General features: G+C 31.6%; 1 long non-coding RNA gene across 1 annotated transcript; it reads left to right on the forward strand.

The window, feature by feature from the left end:
* The first annotated feature begins 5,713 nt into the window (after nt 1–5,713).
* On the forward strand, nt 5,714–25,180 carry LOC118066702 (uncharacterized). The gene is made up of 2 exons (XR_004690288.1): nt 5,714–5,966; nt 24,919–25,180. It is a non-coding gene; the product is annotated as an uncharacterized lncRNA (long non-coding RNA).

Here is a 25,180-nt window from a genome sequence, read left to right on the forward strand (position 1 = left end):
CGCTCATCTTCTCTCTTCGTTGATGCTTCTAGCGAGTACGACGCAGCCACTTTGTAGTGCGCGACCGAGCTGTTTTGTGTTTACGAAACAATAGGCTTGCGACCACCACCAGGGTGCATCGGCATCGCAGGAACAACCGGAAAACGTAGCAGAGAGGGATGGGAGGGCATCACAAGTACGAACTCTCGCTCGTTTGTTCTGATGCTTTCTCTCTTTCTCCAGCAGCTCTCTCGTGTGCTCTCTTGTTGAGAGCTGCCGTGAGTGGGCGGGTGGTGAGTATGGTTCTGCAACCACCACTGACGAGTATCACTAGTATGATGTATAGTTCACCAGCGTTGATATCGCACTGGGATAACGCTATGACTTTCTGTCTTTCTCTCTCTTGTTCTCTCTGGACCCGGTTTGCCATTTAGCGATCGCTTCTATTTTGCCTATGAGCATCATCATGACTCGTGCGCTACTGTCGCGAATGAATGGGCATGGAATAACGTGAAAAGGAGGATCGAGGGACGAAGAGAAGAGGTCGCGAGGAAATGAGAAATGGCCGTAGGGTGGAAATGATTTCTGTTTATCTATTTTCAATACTTGCTGATGTATACATTTGAAATATATACATTGGAATTGTGTTAATTAAAAATAGTTTGGATTATATGCAGGTTTAGTTTTGTGGAAAAATTCAAATTATTACCATTTTGTTGTTTAAATTTAAATTAATTATGTTCATTCGACAATGGTGCATTTATTTATTAACGAAAAATAAATGATAGGTGATAGAAAAAATTTTCATAAATTTAATTGATAAATTATTCCACGAGGATGAACTTTTTATTTTGGCTTATTTATGACTGAGGGAATTAATGAAGTCGCTCATAAGTAATGAAGTCTTTCCAATTTGTAGTATTTTTATTACTCTGAATTTAAAGAGTGTATCAAGTTTGGGGAAATTGGGACAAGAGTGTCTCCTGAGACAGAATAAACTTTAAAAAATGCGACAAAAAATTTCTTTCTTTCGAAAAAAAAAACAATCTTAAATAAATGAAAAGTCCTTTGAAAACTTTAAATAACAAAATAAAATTGCATTCTTCTTTTTTCAAAAACATGTTCTATTAAAAGTAAATAATAATATCAATTTAATAAAAAAAATTAAAGAGATTCGTTTGACATCTTGACCTAATTTGAAATAACAATTTTCCACTCTCTGAGTCTTTTCTATGTCTTGTTCACTTATTAACTTGACGGCAATATTGACAAAAATATTATCACAGGGCCGATTTCTCAACATATGTACCAGAGCTAACAAAAGCCATTGTTAAAATTAGTATAAAATGAAATTGATTCTGTTATCAATGTGTTTAAATGAAATAGTAATAATATTGTACACATCATGGATATGTTGCGGTTAAATGTATATTGATTAAACATAACTAGTTAAGAGTGGGACACGAGAGATATACATTTAATAAAAAAGAATATATGGATATGGGTTTATTGATTTTTGGGATGGGTGTAAAATAATTAGTAGAGGTGTAGAATGGACAGATGGGATATACATGGTGATAGTCTGACACGGGACGGGACGCCTGTGGACGCTAAAGTAGAGGGAACGCTTAATTTCCTTGACGGACTTGCGCCATACGCGTCGGCAAGGAAAATTAACCGCAACACCGCGATGTAATTGCGCGGGCTTGAATTAAAAAATTGCATTATCGCGGTTTTCGTTTAATAAGGAAAAAGAGAGAATAAGAGAAGGGGGAAAGAAAATGAAAAAAAGACAAAAGTATGAACGGAGAAAACACGTGACACGTTGTGTAAATACCGTTGACTCGTTTCTGTTCTCTCTTGTGTGCCCAGTAAGAATAACATCGTATCAAAATTTAATGAGGTGTCTCGCTTGAATTTCATTTGTTCTTCTTTACTTTTTCATGCTTTTATTTTAATTAATTTTTATTCCACTCATTCCTAGTCGTTTTATTCTATACAGATAATTTTTGAATTACGTTATATTTTTATTTAAAAAATATTCTTTATTAATTAACTTAATTTTTTTTGTCATTAAAAATAACTTAATTTGTTTTTTATCAAGTTATCTTGACATCATCATTTCAATAAAAATTATTTTCTCCATCAAAATTAATCAATCTTTTTCATAGATAGATTATTTTTAATATAAAATTAATTAGAAAAAAAATTTTTTTGTTTAGTTTATAACTATAAAGTCAATGTTTCTTTTAAAGAAATTCAATTTACAATTTACTATAAAGTAACTATCGACTAAAGTACCTATAAAAAAGTATTAAAGAATAGATTTAATGGTAAACGAGGGTAATAGATTTTGTTTTATCAATTTTCATCAAATACTTTGTGATGTAATGAATAAAATATTATCAGTGAAATCGATTGAAAATTAATTGAATAATAACTATTGAAACGTAAAAATACTTGATAATTTAATTTCATAGGTGTTTGAGTTAGGAATTAATCGATCAAAGTGATACTCTGATAAGTGTCGGTCATAACACGCTAATAATGATATTTAATGTAAATTATGTCCTACATTCTCTATTTTGAATATATGAACCTATCATATATCACTTACTACTATTTAGGATGAACAATAATCACTTCAAATGAATGAACCTTATCTAACAATTGATGAAAAAAAATATTACCATTAAAATAGTCTATTTTTATTAATATTTATGATTTACATCATATCTTCATATTCAACAACGATGGATATGAAACAAAAAAAAAGACTAATTAATAAAAATATTATGATGAATCTTTACAGAAATGTCAATAATATACTACTAGGCAAATATAAAAGTAAAAATGACTAATCGGGTTACACTGATTTAAATTCACTGGTTTCGAGGTTGCATTAATTTCACTGTGATTGATATCGCAACAGAAGAAAGAAAAACAAGTGTAAATGTGTAAATTTGTTATTTTCTATAAACGATAATATCGACACAAAAGGGACTCACGAAGGTGCAGAAATGAAATGTACATGTATTAGCTTGTGAGTTGCAGTGTGTTGTATGCACTCATGCTTACACCAGAGTAAAACAGAGATCGCAAGAGAGAAAAGCGAAGCAACGACGTATTGGATTTGTTCATACAAGCGTACATAGTTATGTAGCTATATCGTGCGTGGTGCAGTGAGCAACATCAGCGACCGAAAGAGAAAAAGAGCGCTGGGGAATCCGATTTCGCGGTGGAATTTTTTAATTAGCGCAAGGCCTAAAAAAAGCGGGAGAAAAGAAAATATTCGATAGCTCGCACGGCAAGCGATAAAGTCGACGATAGTCGAGTGTGTATCGTTATCTACTTGTTGAAGAGCATCGCAATGCATTTTTTTATGTATACCAACCACAGTTATTTCATTTATGCCTCAAAAATTTCATCATTTTAACATTTTATTAGTTATTTATAATTTTAAATCTAATTTTTTATTAGTTAATATTATTTTATTTAACTAGAAAAATAAAAAATCAACTGAGGTTATTGAACTTTTTAATAAAATTAGGTCACAAGTGAATTATTCGTATTTTATTTGTACTATTGTTAATGTTTAAACCATTTGTAGGTGGTATTTTATTGGAATAAAATCAGAAAACATTTCCATCATTTTGTATTATGCAAACTGGAATTGTTATCCAAAATTACATGAGATATTTGATAGTTAAATCACTGAAATTTCATAAACTATGTTTAGGAACGTTTACAAAATCTCGTAAAGTCCATTCTGCAAACAGATTTCATGTATATCGTAGTACATAACTTTAATTATACTCTATCTAAGTAAAATAGAAATACAACAAATCCTTTCCATCAGATTTATGACAATTAAAAACAAGTGATTAGTAGTATTTTATATGTCAAAAAATATCACAATATTTCTTTATTTATAAAATTAAAAATAAATAAATAAATAAAATAATCTGCTGATGACATAAATCGTCTTTTTTGATGAACCTTAAATCACGTTTATTAAAAAACATTATTTCCATTCAAGCTAACAGAATGTCTACATTTTCCAATAAAATTTGATTTTCCTAGTAATATAAATTCCAGTTTTCTCCTGAAAGTAATACAAATTCTCGTATGTACTGGATATAAAAATTAATATTAAAAAAAAAAAGAAAAAATAAGTGAAAAGTTTTGAATGAGAATGAGAGTAGTGAGAATAAGGGGGTATTGTGGCCTTAGTCCATGTTTAGTAAGTCATAAGAGGTGCAACGGTGGCACGTCTGGAAACTGGCTGATATCGGTTGGTGGTGTGTCGGAAATCATTCGCGCCTGCATAAGAGCGTGCATAAGCACGTAAGTCCACACTTGGACGCATGCCTTGGTAGCAGAGAGAGTATAAGAGGGATGAGAGTAGTCCATAATGCACAGAGAAATAGGAGTATGTATGTGAGTGTGAGAGGCAAGAAGAGTAAAAGGGGAGGTTGAAGGAGTAAAGGGATGCTTGGAGTGAAGTGAAAGGGGAAAGGCAGTAGGCATAAGAGAGGGAATGGATGATAAAGAGGTAGGGTAGTACGCATTTACCCCTTCTAGTGTGGTATAGCAATGAAGGGACATAGTGGTGGAGCAGCATCATATCCATAGCAAGCCTCTAGGTCCATATAACACACTTCACAGTACCAACGCTCGACGTGTAGTCCGACATTAACGATCGATGCCACCACCGTCTTCACCGTTTGCACTGCACTTCTCCCACCCTGATGTTGGTCACTATGACGACAGCATCCCTCCATCCCTACCATTTCGGTAACGAAACACCTGGTGGGATTCGCGGGTCCTCTAGCGGAGAGCTCACTACTTTACACCGGGATGGAATTTCGACGAGGAGAAATGTCGAGAGAAGAGAGACACAACTAACATCGAAAACTTAGATGTCATATATAGGTATAAAGTGAAAAGTTACCCCTGCACTTTCATGTCAGAGAGAACTCTACTATAGTGTGTCTAGGGTTAACCACGTTAACCTGACGAGAAGAACGAGAGAAGAGAGGAGAGAAATATAGAATTGAACTTGACTCAAGAGTTTAATCACTTTGAGATCTTGATTGACGATGACAATATTACGCTCCGCTAGAATAATTATAACCGTTTATTAATATGGTAATGCAAATAAATATCTTCGATAATAATCCACCTACCTTATTTTCTTTATTCTGTCCTTTTTTTAGCTCACTCTCTACTTGTGCATTTTCTTTAGACCGGGGGAAAAAATAATATATATATACATACTTAAGGGGTAAAGTTTTGTAAGGATTAACATGAATAGGGTGAGCAGGTTTGTACTTGTGGACTCTTAATTTTTATAGAAACGAAGATTATTCATGCATCGGTCTCTCCAGACTCTCTAATTACTGCATAATTATTAAATGGAGGTTCCCGGCGAGCGCACGGTAAGAAAAAGAAGAGCAGAAAAAAAGCGCCAAGCCACGAGGAGCGCGCGAGGTATCTACGGTTGGCGCGTCGTGGATAAAACGTCGGTGTGAGAAGAGAAGAGAAGAAGATGGAGAGAGTCACAGCATCCATCCATCCCTACTACATGTGAGGGTGCTTGAGTAGGGTGGATCAAGTGGTGGGGATTGAAAGTGGGGAAAGAATGGAGCGGTGGGAGGTGATTATAAATAGTTGGCGCGAGGGGGGAGTGCTCAGTTCGTCCGAGAGGAGCGTGTCGCTCGCTTGGGTTTTATTCGGTTTTTTAAAGTACCAGTCGTTTTCGTTTCAAGTCGATCGAAACATGAAGAGGACTAGGGACATGTACCGAAGAGGAGAGAAGAGATGGTGAGAGAACTACTGGCGGCCATCTACCCTTCCAACCAGACGAGAAGATGGATTCTCCGAGCGTGTATTGCGGAAAATGGATGATGACGAAGAGTGACAAACCGTGGAACCCTAAAAAATGGAAAATTTCTACTTATCCTCAAGGATTGTTTCGCAAGGGCGTAAGTAATAAAGGTCACGATTTTGCGCGCATTTAACTACATATTGATTTGATGACGTTTTTAAACACCAAATTATACAATTGATCGTGTGAAGATCATTTTCAGTTACACTCGCGGGGACCTCCCTTTTCTCATACGTCAAACGATCAAGTATTCATGATAATGATGAGTGTGTCATTTATTCATTACTTAGATTTTTTTTTCCAATCTCTCGTCTTCATTTTTAACGTCTAATAGAGTCCGTGATAATGATTGATACAAAGTGCCAATCGTGTTAATTAATCCGAAACAATATCGGCACGTGCATCATGATTGAATGCCTCAATGGCGGTGATCACGGGGTGAGAAATGGAAATGAAGCGTTTTACATATTCTACTTTCAAAAAACACGTTACTTTGAACTCTCGAAAAGCTATCAAGGTTGTATGGTTATTTATTATTATTTTTTTCATTTCTGTTGGATTAATTGAAGTAATATTATTCAATCAAAAATGTCTATTTTCATTAGTCGTGGAAAATGAAATAATGCTTTTTCATTTCAAGACATAATCTCATTTATCTAGATGAAGAAAAATGTAACATTAATTTCAATTTCAACATACTCTTGGTTTCCTCACTTCAATTTTCGGTATTCCCTTTCCTCAGTCTCTACTACTATTCGACTTGCCGCAAGGAATCTCTAGCATCCCCTTAGATGGAATCCTCTCTCTTGAATTCCGCGCGCAGAATTTCACGTATTTGAATGCGAGATGATTCTCCGTGATCGTGAGGCATGAGAGATCCTGACTCAATTCATCTCGGGTTTTAACTGGAGGGTAGAAAAGTGCTGGTTAAAAAATGTCTGCCATTTTTTTTTTTTTTTTTAACTTTTATTCTTTCAATATATCCACGCATATTTTTCCCTCTGAATGTGAAAAAGAGAAAACTTAACTGTCAATCGGTATTCACATCGTGCGGAAACATCAAGGATGTGAGTGTGAGTCAGAGAAAGAGAGAGAGAGAGAGAGAGACGGTGAGGAGGGTGGGTAGATGATGTGGACGGAAGGGTAAGAGAAACGGGGTAGGAAACATCGTTGAGATCGACGCGACATCTACGTTAAGCTTCTGAGAGACACGCGCGATTGTTCGCACTTTGTTGAGCAGCTTTACCAACTCGGGGAGCGCCCTAGGTCCTGTCTGTTAACTAAGACACATCCTTATAAGCTCACCGATGATTCTCTTCCGTTCTATAAAATACATAGTCATCATGTCTGGCTTGATTCTTTTTTTCTTCTTCTTTATTATTATCTTGATATCTTGAGTTTGGAAAGTAGCAAAAAGAGGGAGCATTAAAAAAGGATAAATTTCGGCGCCATTAGACTATTTTTATTCTCAATGCTATGCACAATAATTCACCCCGACTCGAGCCTGACAATAGCATCGTTAGCTACTGCCTCAGGCTCCTGGCGTTACCGTATCACAATCTGGCTATTCGCCACCTTCATCGGTCGACACTTTTTTGTTGTAAAAAATATATAAAAAAAATACTAAGCTCAAAAGACTATATGTTTAGTGAAACCGAGCATAAGATTTTCTTTTTTTTTTCTTTCTTTTTACTGTCAATCTTTTTTCTTTTTTTCGCATGAGTGCAATCCTTGTGTTGCTTGCGTTTGACATTCAATTTACTGCTGGCTGGGCTTACTTGTTTTCTAGAACGGTTAATGTACACGTCGTTAATGTCCCTCTTGGCACTCTCTATGACTTCTTGGAGAAACTCCAGGTGTATTTTTCCCTTCATGATCACGGGAATTTTTTTTTCAAATTTTTTACATATTCTTTGCTTGTTTTATTTTCTCTGATAAATATATTTTACTTTGTCTTGGAATATTCTTGAGAATATACTTGGAATGCTGGAGTTACAGCACCCCATTACCAGTACAGTCGTGATCAAAATTATTTAGACTACTTGGGGAGCTTAAGGCTTATAATGAAGTCTTTATTTCTTTTTATTTTGTAAAAATTTTCCATTTTCAAATCATCTTATAAGAACTTCTTTTTTTGTTAAAATAGTTTTGAAAAGAAGATTGAAGTAATTTAGAAAATTTCTAGTCAGTCTGTTGATTTCATATTTTCTTGAAAAACGCTTTATAGAGTAGAGAGATTAACGCATGTTATCATGTAGACTCTACGAATACTTGCAGCCCATAGCTTATGGAAATAAAACATGTTTGCTTCAGCAATCAATATTGCATACATAATAGTCACTTAAATATTTGAAAAAAACTCCAACAATAAAAATTTTTTAATTAAAATTGGATCAAAGAATAGATGAAAAAAAAATAGAAACTTAAGATAAAATTTTTTTGGCAAGACATGTTTGTAAAGAGTGAGTGAACATGTTGGCATGTAGACCACCAAAGTGCTTGCTTATAGATTATGAGATGCGCGACATTCTCTGACATTTAAGTAATGTCAAAGCCTCGGTGGCTCGGTATTCGATACTCTTGGAGGGGAGATGCGGGTTCGACCCCTTTTGGTAAGCCCTCGGATGTCTCGGAGAATAGTTTGCCAGGTTGTTGGGACAATTACGAGCGACAAAGTTTAGTCTACTCTTCCTACATCCTCTAACAGTCGTCCAACCCTTTGGAAAACACCCGGATACTCTCAAATAATCGACGACGTGGTCGCTTTCGAATTGTATCAATGAAAATTTGTGGCACTAGGTGTCGTAAACTTCATGGAACTGTACTCGAGCTTTATCTCCAGTCATTTCCCGCCTCCTGTTCTCTCACTCCCGCACTTGGACTACTGCAAGAGCCACGGGAACGCCCGAATATGCATTCAGAGATATATGAGATATCGATTACCATTTGGAGGTTCCGATATTACCTTCACATACACTTCCCGTCCGTTTTGCGTACATGAGAGTTGATTCCCTACTCGCACTGATAGCTCTATATGTGGGTGAGGAAGAAACTCGAAAAATAAAAGATGGAATTATATAAGTATATATACATATATGTCTATACTCTCTAACACATTTCGTATCATATTTTATCATCTTCAGATTTTTTTTCAATCCACTAGATAATCCTACGAAATCAAGCAGTCACTTGATATAGAGACTTTTTTGAATGTGAAAATACTAGGTAATGAGCGAATTTGAAGCTTTAAGTTAAATTAAATTTTTTTTACAAAGAATTCAAACACAGATGTGCATCATTTCAAATTAATTATTGAAGTTAATTACAAGCTCTACGATAATATTAATGGTTATAATTAAAATGAAAAAAAATCCAATTAAGGAATGTCAATGATTATAAAAATCAAACCAATACTTTTTTGATGTACATGTCACTGTGAATTATTGATGATCCATTTTCCAACACTGTTAAGGAATAATAAAATTCACATTATCTGAGCAAATAAATCTAGTGACTAAATTTTTCATAGTGAAAATCCATCAGTGATAAAATACTTGGAGTAATAAACATCTTTTCGTTTACTGTCAATAGTTAAAAAAAAAATACAAACTCGAGTGCATTCAAGTTCAAATTTTTTTAATAACATTAATTACAGTAATGAATCTTAAGTAACATTAGACTTTTTATTAAAAATAATTTTAAGAAAATAAAAATTATGTCTGACTTAAAATAAACATTACCACTTAATATATTTTTTAAATTCATTATTTAATATTTTATCTGGAATATTAATTTTGAATTATTACTTTGTTAAGTAAGTGAAAAACATAGTGACAACATAAATAACATTTTATCAGCATCATTAAGACTATCAGTTGGAAGTATCTGGAGATAACAATAATATCATCGTCACCAAAACTTATAACATCACTAATTTTTCAAAACTTTCTCAATATTAAACCAATAATTGTAGTTTATGTTATCATTTAACACATTTAATACATTGATAACAACAAAAATTAGTCTAGTTATTATTAACATTATTTTTTTTTTTTAAAAAAAAGCTCTAGACATCAACACTTCCTTTGGCAATATTCAATGTTAAAAGAGACAAATAGTGACATTAAAACCATTATTAATACAATAAATTTTGACAGCTGAATAATAATCATAACAGAAAATCATTACATGAATTTAAATGATTTGATTGTAACCGTATTTCTGTTGAATATTAAAAAACATTCATTTATTGCTCAACACTTAATTGAAATGTTATGTTTAAAAATGAAGGAATATAGATGCAATATTGAAATAAATCGGATTTAAAGGAAATAGAAAATATCGAAAAATTGAATCTACGAAGGCTTTGAGAGACAAGTTAAGAACATTGCAAGAAAGAAAAATTGAAAAACGTTCCAATGTATTATTTCCACTTGTTTCATCGACCAAGTGTATAAGGGGTTTTAAATCAATGTTCGACATAAGATATACCTACATATGGCTTCATAGAGTGAAAACTGATATTTACGTAAACGTTAAAAAACTTTCATGTCAATAACCGGAGTTTTTTAAACATTTACTACTCAATTATTTTGATTTTAATTTCAAATATTTACTCGTTTGATCTAAAGAGAAGTCAAGTTTGATTATCTTTTAATTGAGAGTGCAATAAATGGAATAGTTAATAAAATTCTAGGTCACAAAGCCATTGACATGGAAAATGTGTGAGAGAATTGAATATAACTAGTACCGTTTTGGACGTTAATGAGGCAAGTGAAATTAGATGTATGTTAAAATTCAAAAAGTTTAAAAAAAGTCTTAAAAGGTTTTTCAACTTATTACAACTAGACGTACATTTGACATTTCTTAAGATATTCTTAAACTAAATTTTCCTGCTTATATTTTTATTAAAAGCTGAATAAAAAATTTTGAATTTCATCATACTGTGATATCAATATATCATGAGTTATTTTCTTGCCAATTTTTTTTTTTAATTATTTTCTTTTCAATAAAAAATTTTCATGTGAAATAAAAAACTGTTATTTCTGTATTCAACACTTTTTACCGGTTGATTTTGATGAATGGCAGTAGAATAGGTTGAAAAAAAAATAGAGGAAGTAAATGAAAACGAGGAAGAAAAGAAGTCTTTGACGTATTTGAAAGGATCGCAAATAATTGGCGAACTTGGATGAAACTTTTAGATGACAATAGGCGCGAGCCGCGAGTTAACAATGCGTTCTCTAGTGTGCAGATAAACATAAAAAGATGAAAAATGAAAAAGATACTTAAAAAAAAAGAGTTTGAAGAAAAAACGAAGAAAAAATGGAGATGCTGAAGTAAAAGAAGGAGAATCTGAATGCAAAAGTGACATGTAACTAACGCCACCGATGAATAAAAATAAGAAAAAAAAGCAAACATATACTTTCACAATAACGGTCACATTTTTCTTTCTATTTTGTTCAGTATCTCATACCATCTCTCTTGACGTCTTCGTCCTTATTATCGAGTCCATCTTAACAATAGAAACTTACAGTGTCCAAGGGAAACAATAAGAAACAGTGAAAAACCGTGAATGGTGTCACCTTTTACCCCTCCCATCATTTTTTACACAAATCCACGTCAGTGTGTGTCTGTCTGACCAAAGGAACGGAATTTGCATGAGCCCAAGGGTTGGTTGAATGCCATCGGACAACCACCAAGAGACTTGGCAACGACTTTGAGAGCTTAAAGTCTTAATCTATTGTCCAGAGTCCTATAGAATGAATTTAGACGACAGCTCAACTATTTCACTGACGTTAACATTAACTACAGATGCTTTATTTTCAAAAATAATACTTTTGAGAACTTCTCATCATTATAAATTATTTTATTTCACTTTATATTTGGTTTTCATGTCACTTCTTTGGTGTTTTTATTGTGGTCTGTTAAGTAATTGGAATTTTAATCTGATAAAAGTATAAGATAAATTGACCCAGGATTCATTTTTTAACTTTGTGAAAATCGTTTACTATTTTCTATTGCTCTCAAAGAAAATAAAAAATTATCAAGACATTTTTTCTATCAATTTTTAGATTAATTATTTATTTTTAGACGAATTAATTTTTTAATATTAAATAAATTGAGAATAGGATTAGTTCATTCAAGAGTCAAAGGAATTTAGATTATTATATTTTATAAAATTTTCATTAGGATTTAGATAATACTTGTGGATTACAGTTTTTTATGACACATAATAGAAGATAGAATATGATGTAAATTAACATAGAACTTGTGTTTCATTTCATCTTAGATTGCAAATATTTTTTCTTATTTTTTAATAATAATTAAAACTTTTTTATTAATGATTAGTAGAGCTATGGAAAAATCTTTTATCATTATATATACATAAAAATATTCATTCCACTTTTATACCTCCATGGTGGTCTGTAACATAATTAAGAGATCAATCAAAGAAGAAAAATAAAAAGAAGCAGATCAACAATGGTTTTATTCTTCATAATTCTTGTGGTTAAAGAACAATGAGAAAAATTTTGTTTTAATTTAAAAAATATTTTTACCAAAGAATAATAAATTTTAATTAAAATACAATCTTCTTCTTTCAAGTTAAAGCAAAGAGTTCTCCAGTTTTTTCTATTACACTAAAGTTATTGTTTTAATGATAATTCAAAAAAACAACCACTCAATAAAACTTTTTCTATTTCTATTTAATAGCATAAACTCAGTATAATTTCAATGTAATCTTGTTTTCTAATACATTCCATTATAATATTATTATTTTTAAAAATAAATATACTGTCAGCGAATATCACTGCAGAATCAACGAATAATACAATTGTTAAAACAATTGGTAAATATTTACGATTTTGCTGTAATTTTAATTATTTTTATTATTTTTTTTAGAGAGTAATTATTTGATCAATGAAGCTAAAATATTTACATTATAAAATTCTTCGAAATTTCTGCATCCCAAAGACATAACAGTTATTTTCTTGAAAATCATAAAGTAAATATAAAAAACAAGAATTCACAATAAATAAAGATAATTTTATTTCTCAAATATAATTTTATTCTCGATTTAACAAATATCTCAAGACCTTTATACTTGGATCTATACTCACTTACAACCACTAACACAAATGAAAGTTTTATTCAAATTTTATTATATTCTCATTGAAATGTTTATTTTACATAATATCGATCTTCAGCCTATCCCACGCATTAACATAATGATATTTATTCAAAAATAATCTTCATGTTTCAGTTGTAGGGTCAAGATCAGTCGTTTTGATGGGTTAAAAAAAACCTCGTAGGTATGTAGTTATCAGTGCGACAAGTCTATCGTAAACGCTTGCTTCCTCATTAGAAAACACGTCGGACAATATTCAGAATGAACTTCCTACACAATTCCAAGTCCAATCCGCAGTGCATTTCCGCATCACGTTTGTCACGCGCGTGATGGTTTTCGATTGTCCTCGATGGTGGAGGGATATACATGTCTGATTGGAAAGCAAACGGAGCCGTTTGTTTCCGTTATAGAAACGGAAGGGAATAGAGGCGATACGCGCAAAATACAGTAGCAAGTCTCCCCCAATCCGCCCTATCATTTATTAAAAGCCTGAAGCATCGCTCTTTATTCCATTTCTTTTTTCTTTCTTGCGCACGTACATCTCTTTCTCTGTTCCTTCAATGAGAGTACAAAAAAATCCGCCCATTACCGACTAGTCGTCGCGAGAGTGAGAAAAATAGACGTCGCTTTCAAAGTATTCAAAGATGTCGCGCATTGTATTGTTGGGGTATATCGGACTGGAGTCTCTCCGTTCACTGTACGAGTTGGAAGGGAATATTTCGACGATAATAGGCGATGGAAGAGACCCATTATCATGCCGATGGTGAAAATTTATCGCATCCACGTTATATAACATTTGCCTGACTGTCGTGTGTATATGCAAAACCGCACTAATTTCAACCGATACTAGCATAGTTCTGCTTCGTTGAAACAGCGCCTCAATAATTTCTATTGCATTAATATCCTTCACTAATTAGATGATGCATAGTTGACATACCTTGTTGGTATATAAAAGATTGCAGCCTATTATTAAACAAAACATTGGGAAAACCTTTTGTCGTACGCTTTTGCTTTTAATTTCATAACTTTTTTGTGTTTGCTGTACATTGATGGGAACCTTTTTTCCACCTTTTTTTTTTCTTTTCGTATTTTTGCGTACGTGGCTTTTTTTTTTAATTAGAAATAATGAATCGACTAATTATTTTTTTTTTTGAATTCACTGTGGCAAACACTTTGCTTAAAATAATTATTTCTTATTGTTTTATTTTTATGTTAGTTAAAATTAATAACAATCGTTTTTTGGATTAATTATTTTTTCATTTAATTATAGAAATGTTTTTTAGGTTGTAAGTTTTTAATATCTCGAAAGACTTACAGATAAAGGAATTGACGAAAAAATTATATTTGAGTGAATAGTTTTGTTCGGAAATGGATTATAAGTTATTAAAAAAAAAGACGTGTTTGGAATTATTAATAAAAATTCAAAAGAAAGTGATAATAAATGTGAAGCAATAAATAATGAAAATGAATTGATCTGATGTAGAGTAGAATTAAGGGTAAAACTAGAGAAAGAACAATCAGAGAATGTTGACAGATAAGAAAAACGCCCACAAGACTGACAAACATAAGCAGATGACATACAGTCGACTGTCAACGTGTCAAGTTAGTGGATCTACTCTAACATTACTTCTCTTTTCCCTCATGTGTACCCTAAGCAAATTATGCAAACGCGTTATAAGTCGTATTATTGATGTCGATTCTCAATTGTTGAGTCACGTTCTGCATCTATGTAGGCCTACTTAATCCCACTGGACTACCATCATCAACGTACAACATTCATATTGGATTTTAACTACATGCTTGTTTGCTTCCTCATTCTTTTTTTTTTTTCAAGTCTTCCTCTTGATACGTACATTACATGCAAGAAATGAAATTGTGCATGGTTTTAAACCGGCTTCCAAGGCCAGTTTCTAGACCCTAAAATACCATACTTGACGCTTCTCTATGCTTCTCTTTTCCTCGTCTACTCTGAAAGTAAAAGGAGAGCTATTCGATGGCAGCTGTTCCACATTTGAAGGATGGATTCTTAGCCTGGGCTTTGTCGTCGTCATAACAAAAGAATCATCCCCTCTCAGTCTTTCTTACACTTCTTTTTCTTCGCGAATTCTCGCTCTCTTTCTGTGTAAGCCCATTCAACCATACTAAGTCAGAAGTACTCTCTTTCTTTACTCCAAGATTTCGGCAATCAACCTACAAATATCTTTCACATACCTTTTCCCTTCACACTATTTTACCTTCAAATATGTCATGCCTTCAAATAATGAACTTGTTTGCTTAATCTCACCTATTTTTGTTCAATGGTGTTGGAAGTAAAAATATCCCTAGTATTTTAAACGTTTTTGTTCATTATTTTTTTTTAGCTCTTGTTGACTTGAACTAGTAGAAAAGAAATTATTTACTATAATATAATTGATTGTTGTACTACTTTTAAAATAGTTGTTAAGTGACGATGATAAATAATGATATCTTTTTACTTTAGTTTTATATCTTACATATTTTCTAGATCACTTTAATTCAATGATTGATATATTTATGAACTATTTAAAAGTATAGAAATTAAATACAAAAAATAATTAATGCTTTCAAAGAGCACTTAACAACTTTAAATGCATTTCAGCAATTTCAAACTCTTTCCCCTAAAGTTTTCTACAACTATTTGTTCACTAATTATGAACATTTAGTATGAAAAAAAAATTTTTCACTTGAGTGAGCAATAAGTTGGTAAAAATAGTAAATTAATGACTCAAAAATGAAACTAAAGTATATAAAACTTGAATGTTGAGTTTAATGAGTATTAGTATAGAGAAAATGAAAATGTTATTTTAAATAATTGAAGAAATAGTTAGTAAGACTATTCTTAGTATGGTTAATATTAAATTTTTCTCTGCATATTGATGTTTTCTTACATTTCTTATTCCCTCGGAGTTCCCATGACAGTGTCTCCACGTGACGCCAGATCTCCCATGTGTCAGAGTTCTGATTCTACCAACAATTAAGAGGCTCATCTTCCTCTACTCAAGAGACTTAGTTGAGTATTCAAGCTAAAATTCTTCAAACCATCTGTCGTCTCAAATTTATCCTATGCATTTTATTATTTATACTATAATCAAATTTTTTATTTAAATTTTTTAAATAATTAACATTACTTTAAATATACTAATTAAAGAATTAAATTAAGTAGTATGAATAATCTTAATGCATCGTATTTACATAAAACACTTAGTTTATAAATCAATTCTCGTCTGAAACATATACGAACATCAAATAAATTTACTTGACACCATAACTCACGACGACTTGCTTTGAATATCAACCCTCTTACATTTAATTATATTGACTACTTTTTCTTATAATTAAAATAATTTTTCAAACGCCTTGGGATATTTGAGAATTAATCATTAAAGAGTGCGATGGAATTAGACTGAAAATCACTGAAATGTTGATGAAATTTTTTAGGCAGTCAAGTATACGTCTATTACATTAAATTTTGATTATACTGAGAGAGAATTCACTTCCTCTAGAAGTAATAGATGCCATAGGATGTTTAAAATTTACTGAGTTTAATTTTTATGATAACTTTATGATTGTGATTGAAAAATAACTAAATATAAATTGAGTTGAAAATTTTAATTAATATTTACTTGAAACAAGAAAAAGATAATAAATGCAAAGTAATATTTCATTTTTATTTATCGAGCTTGATTTTTATTTAAAAAAATTAAATTTAATACAAAAGGATGTCTGACTTTTGAATGAATTTTTGAAACACCAGTTGCACAATTACAACAGTTGTGTTAAAATAAATATTTATTTATGTGTGTTGTCTCTGGCATGAATTGTCTAATTAAGTTATTCTCACACATGATGAATTGACATTCATCAGTGCCTTTATGTATTAATAATTTGTCATAATGCATTCACTGCGTTAGTTTGGTGATCTGTACAAACTAGTTAGCAATAACGCGTTGAATATATCATGCGAATTAATCCGAAGATAATGAAGTGGTTAAAGTCTGCCAAGATCTCAGCTAAGTGAAATTTTGCCGACAAATTTCATAGCAGTTTCATCTTCTTGTTCATAGGGTTTAACTGCTATCTCATTATTACACATTTTATATAGGTATATACTGACATTGGATGGTAAGATGAAGACGAGAAAAAAAAAATGAAAAGAAGAGAAATGGGAAAGGAAAGAGAGAAAATAAACTTGGTGATTAAACCTAGAGACTTTCTTTCTCGTTGTTAAATTCAAACCGCCACTACTACTTTACCTCTCTTTACTACGAAAGCTGTTGGTAGGTAGAGACCAGGTACCTCTCACGAATCACGGGAAATTTTCTTATTAGAGGGTTAATCCACGAGCAATTCGCGCGCACAAGACTCTTCGAGTGGTGTTTCTGTACCAATGAAAATGAAGTGGGAAAGGAAAAAAATATGAAGAGCCAGAAGAGTAAAAAATTTCCTTTTGGAAAAAAAAGCTAAAGTCAGCTTGTGATGGCACTTTAACGATGGAAGAGGGTAAGAATGAAGAAAAAATTTTTCAAAGAAAAAATTAAATGAAGAAAAGGGAGAAGATATCGAGACAGTGATGGTTACATCTCTTTCCACTTGTCGCTAAAATTCACAGTTCATTGCTTGGAAATTGTTAATTGACCGCTTCAATAATTTTTTTTTTATCTCTTGTGTCTCTATATTTCATTTTTAAAAAAATTCTCTTTCTCATTTTTTCACTTTAATCGAACACTACGGACGATCGTCGAAGAGCAAACGATAGATATAAAAGGGGGATGAGATACATAGGAAGATAGGACGAAAAGAAAAGCTCATGCACTTTCATCGATAAAATTTAATCTGCTAGAGGAAGACTGAAACGAAAAAGACTTTGACTTGACTCCCCACGAGAACGTAACTCGTTGTGACGGGTCAATTGCCACCCGAGTAATTAGCGAGCAAGTGTCTAGTGTCGAAGCATTTACGGACCATCCCTTCAATCTCCTTAACTGTTTTAGAGTGTAGTTAAGACAGTAGAACATGCTTAGCCTTACTCACAATCCATTGAAAACATTCTACTTAACACCTTGATAGATCATTTTCTTACTTCATTCAAAATCATTTATGCTCCTTGACAAGCAGTTGGGAAATTTATTTTTTAATATTTAACTTCATTTATTTCAAAAATTTCACTTTTAAATTGATGGTGAACAAGTAAAGTTATTCATACTCATCAAATTGATGTAAAGGGTAAATGAAAACTTTTTAAATTTTGATGATTGGAAATAATAATGAAAATATAACAAAATTAATTGAAAGCTTTCAGGGATGAATGAGTTATTGATACCAAATTTTATTTTACATTAACGAAAGAATTATAAAATTTAATTTTTTTAGAAAAAATGAAGTTTGAATAAAAGACTATAGGTAATTTAATTTATTCACTTGAATGATACAAAAAAATCAATAACTGATTGATAGCTTTTAGTAATAAATTCAGAATCGATGATACATTTTTCACTTCAGTAACAGTAAAAGATTTTTTCAATTAATTTATAAACAATATTTATATTAAATATAAGGAAATTTAATTAAAGTTTGAATTAATAAAAAATGTATCCAACAAATCAAAATATTTAAAGTTGTTAATGAAATTAATAAATCAGTACAATTTCATTATCGCTATAATTGACTTTTATTAGAAATATTTATAGAAAAAAATCCAAATAATTAAGTAGAGAATAATTTTCCACATGAAATGAATCATTTATTAAAAATAAAAATAGAATAAATTTTCAAAAATTCGTAAATAAATATTTTATTGTTTCCTGGGCCAGTTGGTAAGATAAAGCCCGCTATTAAACTATTCACGAAAAAAGGAAGAAAAAGCAAGAGAGGAAGAGGTGCTCTTATCAAATAGCCGTTATCAACGCCATATTACTGGTGGCTTTGGTGCATACGCAAACGGAAAAGCTAAACGAGAATGAGCGTTGGACTCATAACCGACGAACAACTGCTTGTTTGCCTGTTTGGCCATTGAGAGTAAAAGAGAGAGGATACAGAGGGGACAGGGTAAATGGTGCAGAGCGAACGAAAAAGCCCAAGAGAAAAAATAAGCGTATATATTTGTGTTTGTGAATAGCCTGGTCGTGTGAGAGAAAAAGCAGAAGTGTACAAAATCTGGAAGGGACTAGTATGTCTGGTGTATTTTCAAGACCAACTTGCTCTCTCTTCCTTACTCTACTCATCTTGCCAGAGAAAATTTCCTTACACATCAATGGCACATTAGTGTCCTTCACGATAAGAATGACACGAATCATGAGTCTATGTTCGTCACTTTAAACAAATATTGGACTCCAACCACATTGCTAGCCTGTTCATCTACCAGCGAATGAAAAGATTGAACGCAATTGGCTCGTCCTGTGCGTATCGGTCGAGGCCACATTCAATCGCTGATATTCTTTGATGCATCCTTCAATTATAAAAATCAACTAAATATTCCATTTCTTCTCATAGATTCTCTGATTTCATTTCCCCCAAAAAATATCCATTCCCTCCATGATTTGTTTAATTCAATTAAAAATTACACATTTTTTTAGTGTACTTCACAACTTAGCGTGATTATTCAAGTGGAAAAAAATCGAATTACAAAATATATAAAATCTGTTGATTGAGAAAAAAAAGGAAATGAAAAGTATATTTCGCGTTTTAGTAAAGCCGGATTCGTCAAAGTATTTTGTACGGTATTACAAAAATGCATAAATCTAAAGCGAATAAAAAAAAAAGTAGAATAAAAATGATGTTGGGATTTTATGCTCGATTTTGCAAAGCTCTATCAATACAACAAAAAAATTATTACTTTGTATGTATAGATACATCAGCAACTTTTAGTTTAATTATCAGTACACGTGAACAATAAATTTATATTTTAAGAAATTTTTATTCATCATAAATTGATTGTTTTCCCTCATCCATAAATTCATATTTTAGGTGTATGTGACTATTTCAAAGTCAATAGACTCTGCTAAAAAATTTATGACGTTCATGAAGAAGGTATAGCAGACATCATATGAATTCAAATACTGACTCTCAACTTATATGTCAAGAATGCTATCTCATTATATGTATTTTTATAAGTGTTACTGGTAGTGAATAAAATACACTAATGAATTTTTATCATATTCCATACTCAATATTTATCATGTATTTAAAACATTATTTTGAACAATATAATAATATTCTATTGTTTGTGGTAAAGTTAAAAATATCAAATAATTTTTGACACCAGTGCAATGATGTTTTGTACTGCATATGATAGTGAAGCATAAACAAGATAATTGAGTATAAAATACGTTAATTACTTTTAATTAATTGCATTTTTTTTTATACAACGATAATATTTATATGAGTAAATATACAAACACAAGTGAGTGCTATCAAAAGATTCCACAACTTTTTTTTTTTTGTTTTTCAATGAGATATCAAAGTTGGATATGCTTGACAATATAAATAGAAGCCATTAAAAAAAGCGTCATTTTTAATAGCTCCAAAAAATTAGGACATTTCCAACCATTAGTTCTTTTATCTCTTATCATCCGGATAAATCTCAATTACTTCACAGACAATCATAAAACACAGAGTTAAAAAAAAAGCTAATTATTTATAATTATCAGGAATTTCCAAGCGTATTGCGAAAGTTTTTAAATGGGGTAATTTGAGGCAAGGATTCACCTAAATCTGCACTTGTTCTCCAGAGCTCAATCTGTAAGAATCCAGTGAGTGGAATTGGTAAGGGCAATTAGCGTCGTTCTTCGATTTCGAATTCTCTGCAGTCAGCGGCACGCGGAAAGAGAGATTCGTAGGGAGGAAATAAGGGAAAAGAAAGGAATAAGAAGCATTGAGGAAAAGAGTGATAGTTTTCCTATAGTTCTTTCTTACTTGCTCTTGTTCATGTCGTCTGGCGGTCCATGCATATATCTCGCTCATGCTTTTGCTCTCTTGGCCCTCGCCTCCCCTATTTCACCCTCTCCCTCGTCTCGTCCACGTTGGCATAGCAACGGTTCTCTTGCCCCGGCCAGACTACCGTCCCAAAAACATTGACCTTAGCTTTCGCACTCTACACGCAAGTTAAATCTTTATATGCATTCACATATGTACTTTCTTCCTTTCCTCACTTTGTTTCTCTTTTTATCAACGATCCTAGTCAATCTATATATCCCCACTATCAATCGTCTGCTGACTGTCCAGGACTGTGTTGTTCAACTTCACTCATTTCAATCGTATTTTTCGAAACAGTCGGAAAAATTTGCTCCAAACAAAAAATAAATGAAAACATTTTTTTTGTTTGCATTGCCTCTATTGCCTATTTTTTTGGGGCAGAGACTTTTTGACATCCTGCAGAACATGGAAAATCGAGTGTACATTTGATGTCCAGTGTTACTGGAAGCAGAGGTCAGTGATGTCCAGACTTTGGCATATATATACACTGTGAGGACCAAGAGAAAAGTTTACATTAGCTTCGTATAGTAGTTAGTTACATCCCAATACCAACTGTTAGCCTGTTCCTCACATTAGTTTTCATCCATCTCTATCTCTCATTCGTCGGTCAGCTTTGCTGGGAATCCGATGAGCCATCCGAAAGGTACGTTAACTTGGCTAACGGGTAAAACTGCGATAGCGACGTGACTCTGTGTAATACCAAGGGCTTTTGCAATGCCCAAGCACACGAGCAAACTTGTTCATTCGAAATGAAAACCCAAAATTCATGAATCAGCGGCATAGAGTTGAGATTAAATAGACATAGTTTAATGAAAATATTTAAAATTAAGTTTGTCGGTAAAATTAATTACAATATCAACTGTCTCATTTACTGTGGTGTATCATGATCGTCATGAGGTTTCATATTACGATGCGTCCTACATCGTTGCTTTTAATAGCAATTACGTGGCGTGTCTCGAAGATGAACGTGGTCCTCTCTATGCTTGTGTCGTAAACCTACCAATTAAATCCAATAGAGTGGAATGTAGGTTGGCCTCTGGCAATTCTATTGCTACCAATACATTTAAACACATTAAACATTTTCACACATCACGTTCTACGCGATAACAAAAATGTGACACAAGACATTGACACTTTTATTCAACCATCATTTACGAGGTAAACTATTACATTTTTTTTCTTATTTCAACACTCATTAAATCATTCTCTTCAACATCTCATTTACATAATTTTCATATTATTTTCAATGATCCAATCAGTTCTCATTGCTTTCAAAAATTTTTCCATAAATACTCATTTGAAATTTTCATTGAAATCATCTTAACAACAACCGGAAGTGAAAGAATAAAATAATAATGAATTAATTAAAGAAAAAGAAATTATTTTTAAAAGATCTTTTATATAAAATTACATTTAATTGATAACTAATTTAAATATTAAATTAAATTTTCAATTAACTGTTATTTACAAGACACTTTCAAATCTAATTATAAAAAAATTCTTAATTAATTTGAAGAAACGAAAAATTTAATTAACCGACTAAATAAAAGACATTTGACAAGACAATGAAATAAAAAACAATGCAATTTTTATTAAATGGAAGTAGATTTAAAAAACTCCATCAATCAATTCAGCATAAACTAATTAATTTTATCACAAATATTAATCTTGTACGAGATAAAAGTATTATATTTCCCTGAATGAAATAATAATATCGTTATATATTTTTTAAACATCGTCTATTGAATAATCAGCGCCGATAGCAATATTGAAACAAAAAAAAAAGGAATTGATATTGAAAATATGTAAAGAATAAATACTGACGCATTGTTTTAGTTTGATGACAATAAAAATAGTTTATTCTATCGTCTTTTGACTGCTATGTGATCCGACAGCTTAAGCGTTTTGTTACATTGTCAATGCGACAGAGTCGACGAACAAAGTTAGGGTCAAAACGTGGGATCCGAGGCGTTCAGCAAATCGAATTTGCATAGGTAATGGAATTCGGGGTCACACACGGTCACACGCAAACGTCCACCTCTTTCACCTCCCTCAGTACATTCATTTATTATATCTATACACGATCACCAGCAAATACATTGAAAAAAGCAGACATAAAGTAGCTGAATTATTGCTGAAGCCTAATGAAAATCACGTCAAAGATAAAACAAAGAAATATTTTTTAACTTGAATGCTTTTAAAATGCTTAATTTTCCGTTTTTATTGACTATTCTCTTTTGTAGATAATTATTCCCTGGATAGGATTCCCGTTTAAATTACTCAACTGTCCCCAAGTGCACTTTGATTCATTGATTGGGACCAGGGTGTATTATACGTCAAATCAGTTGTTCCCGCAAGAATTAACCCGGTGATCTCCCTTCTCAAACGGACTGTCTATAAATGGTTATTTGAATACAATGCAGGCTTCATTATCATTTCGTTCACTTCAATCTACTACGGTTGATACAATCCTTGATACATTTTACTGCAACATAAATGCTTGATCAGCGATAATATTACAGCTATGTGAAATTGTTTTAGATTGCTTGTTGGTTATTTCGATGATTTTAGATAAAATAATATTATGAGCATGAATTAGTGATTCTCATACTAATTAATTATTCGATATTAGTGAAGATTAATTATTCATAAATTGACTGAAAATTATATTAATAAATAATCATTATGAATTTGTTTGAAAATATAATAATGCTTGTTTGAAAAAGCGTTAAGCTTATAAGTTATTATTTGATATATAATTGAATTAATTTTCATTTTTATTTCATAAAATAGGAATTAATTCTTAATATAATAATAATTTTTGATGAAATTATTAACCTATTGTTGTGTGTCTGAATAGTATGGCACGAATTTTCAATTAAAGTCATAATAATTATTTAAAAAGAGAATTCTAAAAAAAGAATTGAAAAAAAAGACAAGATTAGAGCGATCAAGTCTGTCAGTAATTGAATTTGTTGACAAAATTCAATACAAGTTAATTCTATTTGTTCATTAATTACGATGACTGAGATGAATTTTTCAAAAAAAAATCAAGTTAAACTACTTCCAAGTGTGATGGAGAAACTCACTTATTTGATGGCTTCAATTGAATGTATTTTTTATTTTATAAAAATTTAATTTTAGAAATAGACGATTTTAGAGTACATTAGTTTATAACTCGTAACTAGTAAACATTCCTTTTAGAGCAAATAAATTATTTACAATATTACGAACTACATTCGACATCTATTTTTGTTTTTCGACAATTATCCATTTCCATCATGCATTATCTATTACAGAGAGGTCAGAAATCAAATGTCATGAATAGTGTTTTTACATTTAGCTGATTTTTTTGTATTACACGACAGTTCTTCTATTGCGTATATTTTACTTGCTGCTAATAAAAGTACGTTTCTCTAGATTTTATATATTTAAAGTCTGATAAAAGTTTTATTTTTACCCACATTAAAAATTCAGTTGGCATCTAGGTATAATATAATATATAAGAGAGATAAAAAACCTCTAAAACTAAAATTCCAGCATGAGTTAAAAGTGATATTTGGTCTTTTTTTTTACAAAACTGCTCATTCAAATTCGAAATGACTAATTAGTGCCCAACTACTGAAACAAAGGAAATATATCACGAAATTTACGCAGTAGTATTTTTTTAAATAACTAAATGTTCTCATCAAATCGTATTTATACTATATTTTAATGCATTTGTTTTTATTATCAGTTTTCAGGAAATAGAAAAATATATTAGATAAAAAAGGGCATTTTTATCTCTTTTTTAGAGTAAAAATAAAAATATGATAAAAAGTGCATTATGTTAAATCAATAACGGTTATCTAATTAGTATTATTTGTTTATGTTTATAAATAAGTTGATTTAGTTACACAAAATTTTTGAACAAATTGTTCATGTTTGATTTCAGATGGACAAGGGATCAAAAAGGTGACTCAAAGCACACAGTTCACAGGCCAGTTGGCGGAAGTTCATTACGTCAATTCGTATATAAATAGTGAAATGACCGCAATTATACGGTCAGATATGACGAACTGCAAGTGTGTTCGTATACACGTGCGCAAGGGTACGCACACGTGTTTCTTCGTGTATCTACTTATCTGTACACACAATTTACTTGTGTTTCCAGTGACAAGAGATTGAATATTTTACTTAAATTTGGTGTTGAAGTA

The sequence above is a fragment of the Chelonus insularis genome, unplaced genomic scaffold (assembly GCF_013357705.1).
Source record: "Chelonus insularis isolate UGA/USDA-ARS -01 unplaced genomic scaffold, ASM1335770v1 contig_352_pilon, whole genome shotgun sequence".
NCBI classification, from domain to species: Eukaryota; Metazoa; Arthropoda; class Insecta; order Hymenoptera; family Braconidae; genus Chelonus; species Chelonus insularis.